Source organism: Macaca thibetana, chromosome 1 (genome assembly GCF_024542745.1).
Source record: "Macaca thibetana thibetana isolate TM-01 chromosome 1, ASM2454274v1, whole genome shotgun sequence".
Classification (NCBI taxonomy): Eukaryota; Metazoa; Chordata; class Mammalia; order Primates; family Cercopithecidae; genus Macaca; species Macaca thibetana.
Genome location: NC_065578.1, coordinates 163263532 through 163280591, shown reverse-complemented (window position 1 = coordinate 163280591; position 17060 = coordinate 163263532). Strand labels below are relative to the sequence as shown.

The 17060-nt window shown below is 41.7% G+C and overlaps 1 pseudogene; it reads left to right on the top strand.

Annotated features, from left to right (window-relative positions):
- Window positions 1–9799, top strand: part of LOC126955519 (cytoplasmic phosphatidylinositol transfer protein 1-like) — a 45826-nt pseudogene extending 36027 nt beyond the window's left edge.
- Window positions 9800–17060: the final 7261 nt, after the last annotated feature.

Below are 17060 nucleotides of genomic sequence, written 5' to 3'. Positions count from 1 at the left end.
GGATTACCAGCATGTGCCGCCAAGTCTGGCTAATTTTTTTTTGTATTTTTAGTAGATACGAGGTTTCACCATGTTGGTCAGGCTGGTTTCAAACTCCTGAGCTCAGGTGATCTGCCCGCCTCAGCCTCCCAAAGTGCTGGGATTGCAGGCGTAAGCCACCAATGCCAGGTCTCTTTCCAGAATTAGTACTAATTTACTTTTATATTTTTCATATTAGTCATTGTTTTGCATGTGTGTATATGTGTGTGTTTATGTGTATCCTCTAAACTGTTTTCTGTTAGTTTCTTAAAAGTATCTTCCAGGCCAGGCACAATGACTTACACCTGTAATCTTGACACTTTGGGAGGCCGAAGCTTTTTTCTTAAAGTATCTTCCAGTTCATTTCTTTTCTCTTCAGCTGTGACTAATCTGTTTAACTCATTCACCAGATTTTTCTATTCCATTGATTATATTTTTCATTTCTAGAAGTTACGCTCTTGTTTGAATTTATGTGTTCTTTTCTCACAGCACCTTTTTTACATATTTTAAATAATTTATTAATTTAATTACTTAAAATTATTATTTATGGTTTGTACCTGATTATCTTATTATTTAAAGTTCTGGGACTATAAGCCTTCTTGTTTACGTCCAGTGAATGTTCATTTTGGTTGACTTTTTGGAAGGGAGATTCCTATGTAGCCTAGGTTGGCATGGAACCTTCCAGAAACATTGTACATTTACTTATATTAGGTTTCCCAGAGGTATTTCCAGCCCAGAATCAAATTTTGCATTAATATTTTGGTTGTGTAATTCCCAGACTAAATATGTAGTATAAATATGAACACCCAAAGAATTATATGAATGATCATAGTAACTTTATTTATAATAGCCAAAAACTAGAAATAACTCAAATGTCCATCAACTGCAGAATAAACAAATTATGGTATAACCATATAATGAAGGATACCCATTCAGCAATAAAAAGTAACACACTACTGATACATACACCAGCATGGTGACTATCCAAAGCTTTATCATAAGTGAAAGAAGCCAGACCTCAAAAGCTATATACTGGGCCAGGCAGGGTCGCTCACGCCTGCAATCCCAGCACTTTGGAAGACTGAGTTGGGCAGATCACCTGAGGTCAGGAGTTCGAGACCAGCCTGGTCAACCTGATGAAACCCCCTCTCTACTAAAAATACAAAAATTAGCCAAGCATGGTGGCAGGCACCTGTAATCCCAGCTACTCATGAGGCTGAAGCATGAGAATCACTTGAACCCAGGAGGCGGAGGTTGCAGCGAGCTAGATTGTACCACCGCACTCCAGCCTGGGAGATAGAGTGAGACTCCGTCAAAAAAACAACTTTATACCGTATGACTATGACTCTATTACTCCATTTATATCACATTCTAGAAAAGGCAAAACTGTAGCCACAGTAACCAGATTAGTGGTTGCCAGAGGCTGGGAGTAGGACAAGGGGATGCACTATAATAAACATGAGGGAACTTTTTTGCTTTTAAATATTTTTAAAATACAGCAAATAGAGATGGAGATGGGGTCTTGCTATGTTGCTCAGGCTGATCTCCAACTCCTGGGTTCAAGCAATCCTCCCACCTCAGCCCCCTAAAGTGCTAGGATTACATGTGTGAGCACCGCGCCCCACCAAGGGAACTTTTTGAGGTGATATAAATGTTCTATATGTTGTCTATTGTGACGATTATACAAATACATACATTTGTCAAAATACATCAAACTGTTCACTTTAAAAAAGTGAAATTTATAATATGCAAATTACACTTCAATAAATATGTTAAAAATTTTTGAACCCCAAACCCATAATAATATAAGTTTTGATTTTAAAATTTCCAGATGAGATTTTATTTTTCTATTTCAAAGCCAAAATAAAAGTTTACTTGTCTTCTTTCTGTGCCAAAAAAAAAAGGCATTTTTTCCCCTAATCCACCATTTGAAATACCTGTACCTTAAACGATCCCAGCTGGATTTGAATTTACAGTTCTAACTCAGCGAGGCCAAAGACTGTATCTCCTGACCCTATATACGCATTACAATGCAATCTTCTAGGTTCTTGAGAACTCCACTTCACACAAGCCAGCAAACACCACCTTAGCTCATTCATTTACTGCTAAGATTTTCCATTCTTTCTTCATTTCTGGTCCCTGAAAATACCCTTTATCTCCTGAGTGCAGCTCTGCCTTAATATGATCCGCTGCATTATTTTTAAGTTTTTTTTAAATTTATTTTATCTATTTTTTTTTAAGACAGAGTCTTGCTCTGTCACCAGGCAGGAGTTCAGTGGTGCAATCTCAGCCCACTGCAACCTCCGCCTCCCTAGTTCAAGCAATTCTCCTGCCTCAGCCTCCCCAGTGGCTGAGATTACAGTTGTGCGCCACCACACCCAGTTAATTTTTGTATTTTTAGTAGAGATGGGGTTTCACCATGTTGGCCAGGATGGTCTCGATCTCCTGACCTCGTGATCCTCCTGCCTCAAACTCCAGAAGTGCTGGAATTACAGGCGTGAGCCACTGTGCCCGTACTATTTTTAACACTTTCATGTGTGTGTAGAGGGTGGGTTTTCAAGTTTTCTTATCTGCCACATTGTCAGAACCAGAACTGCCCTCATTTTGTCTTATTCTATAAACTGTCAGTAGGTGACATTTATTCCCATGACTTCCTCTGCTATTTAAAGGCTGATGAACTCGCAAAACCATATCTCTAGCATGCACATCTCATTTCAGTTCCAGAAACATACTTCTAATTGACAGTGGACATGCTACCTGGGTATCAGACAATTTCAAATTTTGTATGTTCCAATTTAAACTCTCACAAAACTGGATTTTTTTTTCCAGCAAATAACATCATCATCTCATCAGTTTCCCATGCCATAAATTGGGGAATTTCCTTTAACTTTTCAGCTCCTTATCCCTTTCAGTGCTATTAACTGTATTCCTTAACATCCCTCAGTAAGTCCCCTCCTCTCCATTCCCACTACCTTAATTCCTACTTCCATTGTCTCCCCAGTGCTGTTCTCTACAGTTAACAATGAACCTTCTTACTTTTACCAGAAAATGACAAATGTGAATATTACTCTTCTCCTTAAAATTCGGAATAATTCTTCCACTGCATATATGATGATTTCCATACTCCCTAATTTGATGTCACATCCTTTCAAGATCTAGCTAGTTTCCTTCTTTTCCTTTCTTTCTTTTTTTTCTTTTTTCCTGGAGGCAGAGTCTCGCTCTGTCACCCAGGCTGGAGTGCAGTGGCACGATCTCGGCTCACTGCAACCTCTGCCTCCCAGGTTCAAGCAATTCTCCTGCCTCAGCCTTCCAGGTAGCTGGGATTACAAGCGCCCGCCATGATGCCTGGCTATTTTTGTTTGTTTGTTTGTTTGTCTGTCTGTCTATTTTGTAGAAACGGGGTTTCACTACGTTGGCCATGCTCGAACTCCTGATCTCAAGTGATCCACTTGCCTTGGCCCCCCAAAGTGCTGGGATTACAGGCATGAGGCACCATGCCCAGCCATTTCTTCGTTTTTCTATTTTAACTCCTATTAGCGCCCTCTCAAGCTCTAGCCTTATTGAGCATCTTGCTTCCCTAAACGCAATGTGATGTCTCTTTGACGTCACCAAATCTTTGAACAAGGATCTGCCTAGAATACTACCCAGGCTATGCACCCCCTGGCCTAGAGATTTCCTGGTATCCTTCCAATGGCAGTTTAAAAGGCAGTTTTCTCTCTGATGTCTTTCCTAACCTTCCACAACCCTGTCCCAGGCAGCATGAGTGCACCTCTCAACTCCCAGGGGACATGTGCCAAATGCCACTTATCATTTTTAAAACATACCACTTGTTCTTAAAAACTATTTAGAGCTCTGGGCCAGGCTCAATGGCTCATGCCTGTAATCCCAGCACTTTGGGAGGCCGAACCGGTGGATCACCTGAGGTCAGGAGTTCGAGATCAGCCTGGTCAACATGGTGAAACCCCATCTCTACTAAAAATACAAAAAAACACTAGCCGGGCATTGTGGTGGGCGCCTATAATCCCAGCTACTCAGGAAGCTGAGGCAGGAGAATCACTTGAACCCAGGAGGCAGAGGTTGCAGTGAGCCGAGATCGTGCCATTGCACTCCAGCCTGGGCAACAAGAGTGAAACTCCGTCTCAAAAAAAAAAAAAAAAAAAAACTATTTAGAGCTCTGCTTCCTGCAGTAGACTGTGAACTCCTTGAAGGAAGGGGATCTATGTATTATTTGTCTTAGGACTCCTAATGCCTTGCAAAGCTTCTGGCTCATGGTAAATATTCTGCTGATTCATCAATAAAACTTGTCATACTCGCAATTTAAGAAAGCCTGTATGATGTCTTGGGTCTCCTCCCGATTTAAGACTTCTAATCTTGTGTCTTCAGCCAAGGGTCAAAGTAATCTCACTTACAACTATACGGTTAAAATATGCTTATTCTTTTCCTATGTATAAGTCTTACAGGTACTTCGTAATGTAAATATCACTCTATGACGTCCCATGCCTGTGCCATTTCCAGCTTCAGTCTATTTTTTAGAAAGCATAGGGATAAGTGTACATTATCCTCTCTTAGAGCAAATGGCACTTCAGCTCAACCAAGTTTAATGTTCATATAAAAATCAGAAATGCCACAAATTGAGGCATATAGAAACATCTCTCATCTCTCCTTCAGGCTCTGTCTGCCATCTGCATCCTACATCCCCACTGCCAACATGCATCTGACTACTTTCAATCTAGAAACCTCATTCTCTGTGGAATACTTGAATCAGAACTAATTACAGCAATAACTAAAATGGTCCTATGAATGCGTGCACTGCACAACAAGAATACTTTTACTGGATTACTTAGCCGTGCCATGCTAGGTCTGTTAATGTGCTCTGCCTGGCTTCACTGCAGACATACTTCAGAAAATGTAAGCCGGCAGTTCAAGTAATAGAGGGCCCAAGAAACCTGGAGAAATAAAGAAATAATCAAATTCATTTCCTTGGGAATATGTTTTAAAAACAACCCACTAATGGGAATAAGGGATTTAAGAGGTTCATTTCAGAACAGATGGTAAAACAGAGACGGGGTCAGTTTTGCAGTTTTTTTCACTAGTTGTTTTCTGCTGCATCCGTTTTACTTCAGGTTAGAAAAGGAACTTAAGACAAAACTGAGGGCTTATGATGCTCAAGCTCCCTTAACTGGCACCTCAAGGAAAAGGAATGGACAAAGCCATTCCCCAGTTTTCCCTCACTTAGCTACGAACTCATGGCTCTTGCTCTCTGAATAGAAAATAAAATAGGCCGGGCACAGTGGCTCATGCCTATAATCCCAGCACTTTGGGAGGCTGAGGCAGGTGGATCACAAGGTCAGAAGTTGAAGACAGCCTGGCAAACATGGTGAAACCCACGTCTCTATTAAGAATACAAAAAATTAGCTGGGCGTGGTGGCATGTGACTGTAATCCCAGCTACTCGGGAGACTGAGGCAGAAGAATCGCCTGAACTGAGGAGGCAGAGGCTGCAGTGAACCAAGATCGCACCACTGCACACCAGCCTGGGCAACAGTGCAAGACTCTGTCTCAAAATAATAATAATAAGGCCAGGCGCGGTGGCTCAAGCCTGTAATCCCAGCACTATGGGAGGCCGAGACGGGCGGATCACGAGGTCAGGAGATCGAGACCATCCTGGCTAACACGGTGAAACCCCGTCTCTATTAAGAAATACAAAAAACTAGCCGGGCGAGGTGGCGGGCGCCTGTAGTCCCAGCTACTCGGGAGGCTGAGGCCGGAGAATGGCGTGAACCCGGGAGGCGGAGCTTGCAGTGAGCTGAGATCCGGCCACTGCACTCCAAGCCTGGGCAACAGAGCGAGACTCCGACTCAAAAAAAAAAAAAAAATAAATAATAATAATAATAAAATAAAATAATTTCAGTATGCTATTGCCAAAGCATAAAAGTTATTATCAACTTGACTGTTGGCTAAGTTACATTTGTGTGTGTGTGTGTGTGTGTATGTGTGTGTGTAGACACTCTGTTGTCCAGGCTGGAGTGCAGTGGCACAATCATAGCTCATTACAGCCTCCAACTCCAGGACTCAAGCAGTCCTCCCATCTCAGCCTCCCCAATAGCTGGGACTACAAGGCATACACCACCACACCTGGCTATTTTTTTAAATTTCTTTTTAGAGAAAAGCCCAGGCTGGTCTCAAACTCCTGTCCTTAAGTGATCTTCCCACCTCAGCCTCCCAAAGTGCTGGGATTACAGGCGGGAGCCACGATGCCCAGCCCAGCATTATAGTTAACACTTGACAACGAATTGAACAGAGCTAAGTTTAAAACATTTATCTTTCATTTATCTCTGTATTACCTTACCTTCTCAGAACATTAGGGTCTCTGCCTATAATAAGAGAAAGACAGTTACCTATATTGAGTGGTGATAAACATTACATGGGGTAAGATAGGTAAAGGATTTGGCCCAGAAAAGTAAGAATTCATTAAAATGTATCTGTTTTGTTAGTTATGAAACCAAAAACTGTGTTTTAAGTCTGTTCAATTCCATTAAAGAGACTACTTTTCAAATAAATAAAAGGGAAAAAAGGCATAGATCAATGAAAATATTTCTTTCACACTAAATGTTTGGTTTTTTTTTTTTTTTAGATGGAGTCTTGCCCTGTCACCCCAGGCTGGAATGCAGTGGCACAATCTTGGCTCACTGCAACCTCCACCTCCAGGTTTCAAATGATTCTCCTGCCTCGGCCTCCCCAGTAGCTGGGATTACAGGTGCATGCCACCACACCCGGCTAATTTTTGTATCTTTAGTAGAGACGGGGTTTCACCATGTTGGTCAGGCTGGTCTTGAACTCCTGACCTTGTGATCTGCCCACCTCGGCCTCCCAAAGTACTAGAATTACAGGCATGAGCCACCATGCCCGGCCCACACTAAATGTTAAAGTCAGAATAGATTAATGACTTCACTATGTGCACTAAAATTAACTTACATTCCAAATTAGCTGTCATTTTCAGAAAGCACTTAACCTGAGGACTGTGGCATCTAAAAGGGATCAGAATTGGTTCCAAGGTTAGTAGAAGCTGTGGGGAGATCATGACTGATCTCAGGAAAAATTTTCAAACACTCCGTGTCCAATTGGAAAGTGTTCTCTATTGGGAAATCAATTCCCCACATTCAGGTATTCAAGCATAGGATGAAGGATCACTTTATCTATTCATTCAGCACACACCTACAGAGTACTTACTAAGCTCTAGGCAGCAGTATTAGTACTGTGTAGGCACGAAAGTTGGGTGAGTTATGGATCTGGCCTAGGCAAGTTTGCAGTGCACTTGAGGAGTTAAAATATAAGGCGGTAAAGGCCATCAGAAAGCTATAAAAATATTGACAGAAGGAGACATAGGCTCTTCCACTGATTGGGGGCAATCAATGACATTAACAGAGGAAGCTGAATTGGAGCTGAACCTTGAGAGAGGAGTTGAAACAGGGAGTCCGGGGCAGTGGCTCATGCCTGTAATCCCAGCACCTTGGGAGGCCAAGGCAGGCAGATCACTTGAGGTCAGGAGTTTGAGACCAGCCTGGCCAACATGGTAAAACCCTGTCTTTAATAAAAATACAAAAAAAAAAAAAAATTAGCTGGGCATGTTGGCGGAAGCCTGTAATCCCAGCTACTTGGGAGGCTGAGGCAGGAGAATTGCTTGTACCCGGGAGGTGGAGGTTGCAGCGAACAAATATCTCACCATTGCACTTCAGCCTGGGCAAGAAGAGTGAAACTCCGTCTCAAGGAAAAAAAAAAAAAAGAAAAGAAAGAAAAGAAATAGGGAAAGCTCTGGGTATATCTAAGGAACTTTTGGAAGTTTCATTGCAGTAAATATGCTTGAGGAGGTTAGGGATGAAACCAGGCCTTGTGTGTCAAGGCAAGCAGTTTAGTTTGTTCCACAGGCAGTTAAGAGCCTGCAGATGATTTTAAGCAGGAGGATGTTACCACCACCATCACTTTCTTCTGTCCTTGACTAAAATAGCACTTCACCATCCTGAGCAACAGTTTACTTACCCAGGCAATGAAGATAATAATATCCATTTCTGCCTGCTTGCTAAACCTTGGTGTAGTTGTTACTGATGGCTTTGATCTTCAGTTCTGACCTCTGACTGGTCTTTGGCTTGGATTCACTGATTTGACCCTGGCACTTTCCATAGACTTAGAATAATCCCCATGGCTCTTGCCAGGTCTAGTACATCATCTTCTCCACCATCTCTGTTCAACTAGATGCCAAACACAATGAAAACAAACAAACAAACAAAAGATGCATGAAACAGTTATAATGGGCCAAGGATCCGTATTCACTATATAGAAAGAACTCCCATAAATCAATCAAAAAAAGAAACTCAGCCCAATAGAAAAGAGTTCAGAGAGGAAATCAAAATGTCTCATAAACACGAAAAGACTAGTTATCAGGGAAATGCAAACTGAAATTAAATAAAATCGGGAACTTATCACATTGCCAAAATTTAAATTCCTAGCAATACCAAAGTGTAGAAAGCCTATGTATCAACAAGAAATGGCACATGCAACTAATATGACTGCAGGACAATTTAGGAACATCTAATAAAGTTGGGAAGTGTTCGTACTCTACCTATAATGCCCCTGGGTATATGTTCTAGAGAAAAAGTCACAAATATATACAAAGAGACAAGTACAAGAACGTTTATTTCTGTGTGGTGTATAACAGTGAAAAGTGAAAAAAAAAAATCTAAATGACCCCAAAACAAGGAAGTGATCAATAAAGAAGAGTGAGGCATAATAGTTAAAAATAAATTATATCATGCCATTGTATACACATTGAACAATCTTAAAAACATGAAATACAGCAATATAATGTGTACAGTATAGTTACACTTGTATAAAATAGAGAAGCCGGGCATGGTAGCTCATGCCTGTAATCCCAGCACTTTGGAAGGCCAAGGCAGGCGGATCACCTGAGGTCAGAGGTTCGAGAGCAGTCTGGCCAGCATGGTCAAACCCATCTCTACTAAAAATACAAAAATTAGCCAGGCGTGGTGGCGCATGCCTGTAGTCCCAACTACTCAGGAGGCAAAGGCAGGATAATTGCTTGAACCCTGGAGACAGAGGTTGCAGTGAGCTGAGATAGATCGTGCCACTGCACACCAGCCTGGGCGACAGAGCAAGACTCTGTCTCAATAAATAAATAAATAAAATATAAAATAGAGAAATACAGAAACTGTGTATAGTATAATTTCAATTATATAAAGCTTGAAAACATGCATGGGAATGAATAATAGTAAATTTGGAGACTTTACCTCTAAGAAGAGGAGAGAGGGCCGGGCGCGGTGGCTCACGCCTGTAATCCCAGCACTTTGGGAGGCCGAGGCGGGTGGATCACAAGGTCAGGAGATCGAGACCATCCTGGCTAACACGGTGAAATCCCGTCTCTACTAAAAATACAAAAAAAATTAGGCGGACGACGTGGCGGGCGCCTGTAGTTCCAGCTACACGGGAGGCTGAGGCAGGAGAATGGCGTAAACCCGGGAGGCGGAGCTTGCAGTGAGCCGAGATTGCGCCACAGCACTCCAGCCTGGGGCACAGAGCGAGACTTCGTCTCAAAAAAAAAAAAGAAGAGGAGAGAATGTGATTTACGAGAGGCACACAGGGCCTCGCACTATACTGATAATGTTTTACTCCTTAAGGTAAAGAAAAAGAATGAAAAAAAAGAGAAAGAAGAGAAAGGCAAGATGCAACAAGCAACAGATGGTTGGGAAAAAACTAAAAGAGAAGATTAAAAGTATGAAGAAAGAGGAGAAGATTTGAAGAAAATAAAGCAAAATGTTGATTTGACTTAAGTGAGGAGTAAGTACATGAGTGCTTGTTATATTGTGCTCTATACTTATCTGAATATTTAAAATATTTCGTAATTTTAAAAAGACATAAATCCTTTTAAGTTACAGAAGTCCTAATTGACCAACTGGTATCCTAAAGGCTTGAAAGAGTTCAAAACACGTGCATGCACACTCAAAAGAATCATACCAGAGGAACCAAGTAAATGCACCAGAATCCCTCAACTTTTAAGCACCTGACAGAAGTGGAGCTTTGGGTCCTCCAGCCATTGTGTAGTTGTTTAAACATAACTGTAATTAAAAAAAAAAAACTGGCCAAGTGAAGTAGCTCACACCTGTAATCTCAGCTCTTTGGGAGGGTGAGGTGGGTGTATCACTTGAGGTGAGGAGTTCTAGACCAGCCTGGCCAACATGGCATAACCCCATCTCTACCAAAAATACAAAAGTTAGCCAGGCATGGTGGTGAGCACCTGTAATCCCAGCTACTCGGGAGGCTGAGGCAGAAGAATTGTTTGAACCCAGGAGGCGGAGGCTGTAGTGAACCGAGATCAAGATGGTACCACTGCACTCCAGCCTGGGAGATAGAGGGAAACTCCATCTCAAAAAAACAAACAAAAACTAAGTTACAGGCTAGGTGCAGTGGTTCACGCCTGTAATCCTAGCACTTTGGGAGGCTGCGGCGGTCGGATCACGAGGCCAAGAGATAGAGACCATCCTGGCTAACACGGTGAAATCACGTCTCCACCAAAAAAAAAAAATTAGTTGGGCGTGTTGGCGGGCACCTGTAGTCCCAGCTACCGGGGAGGCTGAGGCAGGAGAATGGCGAGAACCCGGGAGGTGGAGCTTGCAGTGAGCCGACATTGCACCACTGCACTCCAGCCTGGGTGACAGAGTGAGACTCTGCCAAAAAAAAAAAAAAAAAAAAAAAAACTAAGTAACAAAGAATCATATCCATTAGTAAATTTAAATTATCTTAACACTTAGTAGTACAAGGTAGCAGGTAGTATATGAGCAAGATGATGGATCTACTGTTTGTTTCTTTCTTTATGAATACCACAGAAGAAACTTCATTTAAGGCTAGGTGCGGTGGTTCACGCCTCTAATCCCAGCACTTTGGGAAGCCGAGGCAGATCACTTGAGGTCAGAAGTTCAAGACCAGTCTGGCCAACATGATGAAACCCCATCTCTACCAAAAATACAAAAAATTAGCTGGACATGGTGGTGGGTGCCTGTAATCCCAGCTACTCAGGAGGCTGATGCAGAAGAATTGGTTCAACCTAGAAAGCAGAGGTTGCAGTGAGCTGAGATCGCTCCACTGTACTCCAACCTGGGTGAGAGAGTTAGACTAAGAAAGAAGGGAAGAGGAGGGGAGGGGAAGGGAGGGGAAGGGAGGTGAAGGGAGGGGAAGGGAGGGAAAAGAAGGGAAAGGGAGGGGAGAGGAAGGGGAGGGGAGGGGAGAGGAGTGGAGGGAAGGGGAGGGAAGGGGAGAAAGAAAGAAAGAGAATAAGAGAGAGAAGAGAGGGAAGGAGAGAGAGAGAAAGAAAGAAAGAAAGAAAGAAAGAAAGAAAGAAAGAAAGAAAGAAAGAAAAAAGAAAGAAAGAAAGAAAGAAAGAAAGAAAGAAAGAAGGAAGGAAGGAAGGAAGGAAGGAAGGAAAGAAAGAGAGAGAAAGAAAAGAAAGAGAGAGAAAGAAAGAAAGAAAGAAAAAAGAAAGAAAGAAAAGAAAGAGAAAGAAAGAAAGAGAGAAAGAAAGAAAGAAAGAAAGAAAGAAAGAAAGAAAGAAAGAAAGAAAGAAAGAGAGAGGAAGAGGAAGGAAGGAAGGAAGGAAGGAAGGAAGGAAGGAAGGAAGGAAGGAAAGAAAGAAAGAAAGAAAGAAAGAAAGAAAGAAAGAAAGAAAGAAAGAAAGAAAGAAAGAAAGAAAGAAAGAGAAAGAAAGAAAGAAAAGAAAGAAAGAAACTTCACATAACTGTTGGCAAGTTGGGTCAATTACCAATGTAACAAACACCTAAAGCAATTGTCCAGCCCCTATCCACGTTTTCTTCTGACTCACTATTTTACCTTCAGTAAACCCTCAGTGACTCTAGTCTATGAAACCTTGGCAATTCTTCTAAGATCTTCAAATACAAAATTCTATTATACAGTCATCCTGGGTATCCATGGGGGATTGGTGAAAACCAGAATAGCAAAAACCTCTGATGCTCAAGTCTCTTATACGAAATGGTACAGTATTTGCATATAATCTTTACACATCCTCAGGTGCACTTTCAATCATCTCTAGGTTACTTATAATACTAAATACGATGTAAATGCTATGTAAATAATTGTTATGCTATATTGTTTTATTTGTATTTTTATTGTATTGCAATATTTATTTCTTTGTTTAATATTTTCAATCCTCAGATACAAAGGGTCAACTGTATATCAAACTATCATCATACTAAGCATGCAGAATGTTATAAAAGCATTTCAACTATGACATGATGTCAGGAGCTCAAACCAAATTTTACTTCAGTTTAGGTTTGACTTGAAAACATTTTGATGTTATGATTCTGTGGTCTTACAAAATACTTAAGGCTGGTTTTGGTTTGAATAGGTTGAGTAGGTTTAAAGTGAAACATTTCTTCATTGGTTTGTGGTTAGCCAATTTATTGTTTCAGAAATTAAAGTTGGTTAGCTTGGCCCAGGTTTGAGTTCCAGGTTCAATTCAGTTCAAGTTCCTGGCAAATGTATAATGAGAAAAGTTTATGATTCCAAAATTATTATGTGCTAAAGATTCCAACTTCCTCAAAAACCACAAGTCTCTCAACCCTCTCTTATTTTTGATAGGATAATAGAGAAATGTGCCAGTAAGAGGCTGCCCACGGCGCAAACCCAAAGTCAAACCGAAGACAGGCAATACCTCATCTGAGACTAAACAAGACCCCCATGGTTTCACTTTCAGCAGATGCAGTATGATAACTGAATTACAATGTGTACCTTTCTTGGGCATCAGAAATCTCTACATTGGCCAAGCGCAGTGGCGCGTGCCTGTAATCCCAGCACTTTGGGAGGCCAAGGCAGGTGGATCACCTGAGATCAGGAGTTCCAGACCAGCCTGGCTAACATGGTGAAACTCCATCTCTACTAAAAATACAAAAAATTAGCTGGGCATGGTGGCCGGTGCCTGCAATCCCAGCTAGCTACTCACGAGTCTGAGGCAGGAGAATCGCTTGAACCCAGGGGACAGAGGTTACAGTGAGCCGAGATCACACCATCGCACTCCAGCCTGGGAAACAAGAGCAAAGCTCCGTCTCAAAAGAAAAAAGAAAAAAAGAAATCTCTACATTGACAACACTCAATCATGATGTCTGGACACAAAAATGCATCTCTTTCATTTAGAAGATGTGTCAAGCAAGCATTTGCAAATAATTGTTTAATTTTTGTAAGTGGATATATCAATGCAAACACATTCATATATATAATAATTATATATATGTATGCATTAATGAATTATTCTCAATCACTTGTATTCTGATAAGATTTCTTGTCTAGGAGAAAAATGCCTTGGGTGGCAAGGGGTACACATTTGGGAATGTTCTCCACACATGAGCACAAACTGTTGTATGTGGCATCAGGAAAATGTGACAGTAGATACTCTGCAATATCTTATTCCTGTTCATACCATAAGATAAGGTTCAGAATGAGCACATGGGGATCTGCACCAGGGGCTAGGTGCTGAGGCCTGCCTACAGACTTCACAGGTCTTGGATTCTGTAAAGCATTGGAATGGCTATGGGTGAATAGCCGAGGCCTGTTAGGCGATTTGCACTGAGAATAACTAGGTTGAACAATATCACAGACCACAGACACCTACATATGACCAATCTAATTTTTTTTTTTTTTTTTTTTTTTTTTTTTTTTTTGAGATCAAGTCTTACTCTGTTGCCCAGACTGGAGTGCAGTGGCACGATCTCGGTGCTCACTGCACCCTCCACCTCCTGGGTTCAAGCTATTCTCCTGCCTCAGCCTCCCGAGTAGCTGGGACTACAGGCGCACAGCACTACGCCCGGCTAATTTTTGTATTTTTAGTAGAGACAGGGTTTTACTATGCTGGCCAGCTTGGTCTTGAACTCCTGACCTCAAGCAATCCACCCACCTTGGTCTCCCAAAGTGCTAGGATTACAGGCATGAGCCACCATGCCCAGCCTAAAAGACAGATTTCTATTTTCACTCTGGTTTAAGAGAAAAAAAGGAATGTTCATTTTCTTCAGCGTGGTTTAAAAAGTATATTTAGTTTTTGTTCCCAGTTTTTGGCATACAGCACCTAAAATCCTTGGCATTTGCTGAATGATAGGAGTATGTTCTGTTATTTGTAAGGGCTGCCATCTGATCTTTCCAAAGTTTATGCTAATGTGACTTAGGATGGGGCCCCTAGATAGCCTCAGGATGGGATCAGTCACCAGAAAGATTAGCCACCAGAAAGATTAATCACCAGTGATTAGGGGGTGGAACTTTCAGTCTTACCCACTGACCTCTAAGGAAAGGTGGCGATGGAGGGAGCTGAAGATTAAACTCTCTAAAAACACTTTAAAAATGAGATTTGGGCCAGGTGTTGTGGCTATTGCTTGTAATCCTAACACTCTGGGAGGCCAAGGAGAGAAGATCACTTGAGGTTAGGAGTTCAAGACCAATCTGGACAACAAAGCAAGACTCCTGTCTCTACAAAAAAAAAAAAAAAAAAAATTAATTAGCTGGGTATGGTGGTGCACACCTGTAGTCCCAGCTACTTGGGAGACTGAAGTGGGAGGACCCCTTAAGTCCAGGAGTTTGAGGCTGCAGTAAGCTATGATGGTACCACTGCACTCTAGCCAGGGCAACAGAGCAAGACTCTGTCCACCCCACCCCTCAAACAAAAGGTTAAAAAAAAGAAAAGTTTTAGAAATAAAAATAAAAATGAGATTTGATGAGCTTCCATGTTGGTGAGCACATTCATGTGCTGGGAGTGTGGTGCATCCCAACTCCCAGGGAACAGAAGCTTCTGAACTTAGGATCTTTCCAAACCTTGCCCTGTTTACCTTTTTGTCTGGCTATTCATCCATATCCTTTATAATAAACTGGTAAATGTAAGTAAAGTGTTTCTCTGAGTTCTGTGAGTTGTTCAAGCAAATTATCAAACTGAAAGAAGGGCATAAGAATCTCCAGTTTAAAGGCCTGGCACAGTGGCTCACGCCTGTAATCCCAGCACTTTGGGAGGCCAAGGCAGGTGGATTACCTGAGGTCAGGAGTTTGAGACCAGCCTAGCCAACATGGTGAAACTTCATCTCTACTAAAAATACAAAAATTAGCTGGGCATAGTGGCGGGTGCCTGTAATCCAAGCTACTCAGGAGGCTGAGGCATGAGAATTGCTTGAACTGGGAAGCAGAGGTTGCAGTGAGCTGAGATCAAGTCACTTCACTCCAGCCTGGGTGACAGAATGAGACTGTCTCAAAAAAAAAAAAATACCCAATTTGTAACAGGTCAGTCAGAAGCACGGAAGGCCTGGACTTGCAACTGGCATCTGAGTAGGGGGAGTCTTGTGGAACTGAGCCCATTCACTTGTGACATCTGAATCTAACTTCAGGTAGAGAGTGACAGAATTAAACTGAATTGCAGGACACCCATATGGTGTTGGAGAATCGGTTGGTGTGGGGAAAAAACCTGCACATCTGGTGTGAGGTGTTCTGTATGAGTGTGGAGAAACTGCTTTCTCAGACTTAGTATCCCTTTATGTTTCCAACCAGTTTACAGACTCTCATATCTTGAGAGGAAGCACAATAAAATCAGTTGACTTTGGTTAAATGCAAATTTGCACGAGCTTGAGCAATGAGGATCACAAAAAAACCTCCTCAATATTCCAGCCTCTGGATGGTACAGCTGAAAGAGAATTTAGAAATCCCCTCATCTGGGATTTCCTAAATCTAGCTGGCCCTCAGAATCAGCTGCAGGGCTTTGTTTTTAAAAATCCATTAAAAGAATAAGAATCTCTAGTGCTGGAACCTGGAAATGTAAACTTTAGAAAGCTCCTAAGGAAATTCCAATGAGATTTGTACGTCACTGATCTCAACCTTCAACCTTCCATTCAAATGATGCCAGCGCAGACAGCTCCACCTCTGCGATCATCATAGCTAATGTGTGTAAAGTGCCTGCTGTGGACCAGACACTTTAACATACATTGCCTCTAATCCTTACAACTACCCTCAAATTCACACTGAATAGACAAATTCTGACAGTCTCCTTTCTCTAAATGTTCAGCACTATTCTTACATAAGATTTATTCTCTAATATGCTCTTGATGGACATTATTAAGTTTCCATGTATTGCTTCAGAAAGTCCTGTCATCTAAGCACAGAAGACAAAGTGACTGAGTTGTATTTTTCACCTACAGCAAGTTTAAGGTACACACCATACTATTTTCAGGGTTGTGGCATGGCAAATCCCATGATGATTAAGGAAACTAACCAACTGTTGCATAATTAATGTGTTCACGAGTTACAAAGTGGTGTAAATTACCCAGTGCAAAGCCATGGGGCTTGAGCACCAGGGAGTTCCAGGGACCAGGGCTCTAAGAATTCACCTTTCCCTTCCCACCTCCAACTATTTCCATGTGGGGCCAACTTATAATTTAGATTGATGACCCCACCCAAAGTTCTAAGACACCTGGCTGTATGACTAGGTTTTCACACACGAATTGGTTTGGCTCTCATTGAAAATATCCACAGCTACACTGAGTGGGGTGGCAACGAGCCTATGGTCCCTATTACTGAGAGGCTGAGGTGGGATGATCATTTGAGCCCAAGAGTTCCAGTCTACCCTGGGCAAGATAGAAAGACCCCATCTCAAAATAAGTATATCCACAGCAAAATAAGTTTAACTTCAGGAAATTGTGTTGCTAATGTTTCTACGGCTGCTTGCTCCTGGAAATTCTAGCAATGAACACTTTGCTAATCAAAACATTTAATCAAATGTTTCAATCAAAACATTTCACTTTTAAAGTGACTGGCATCCTACAGAGGAATTTACCTATTGAGCACAATTTGCCAAAAGAATAAAATAAAATGAGCGTTCAATTAAGTTTAGCATAAAGCTGCCTCCTCACATATTTTAAGTTCAGCCAAAGATGTCTCGATTAGCGTGAACCGTAACCTAACTAGATGTGTAAACAGACCGCAAACTACTCTTGTGCCAAGCAA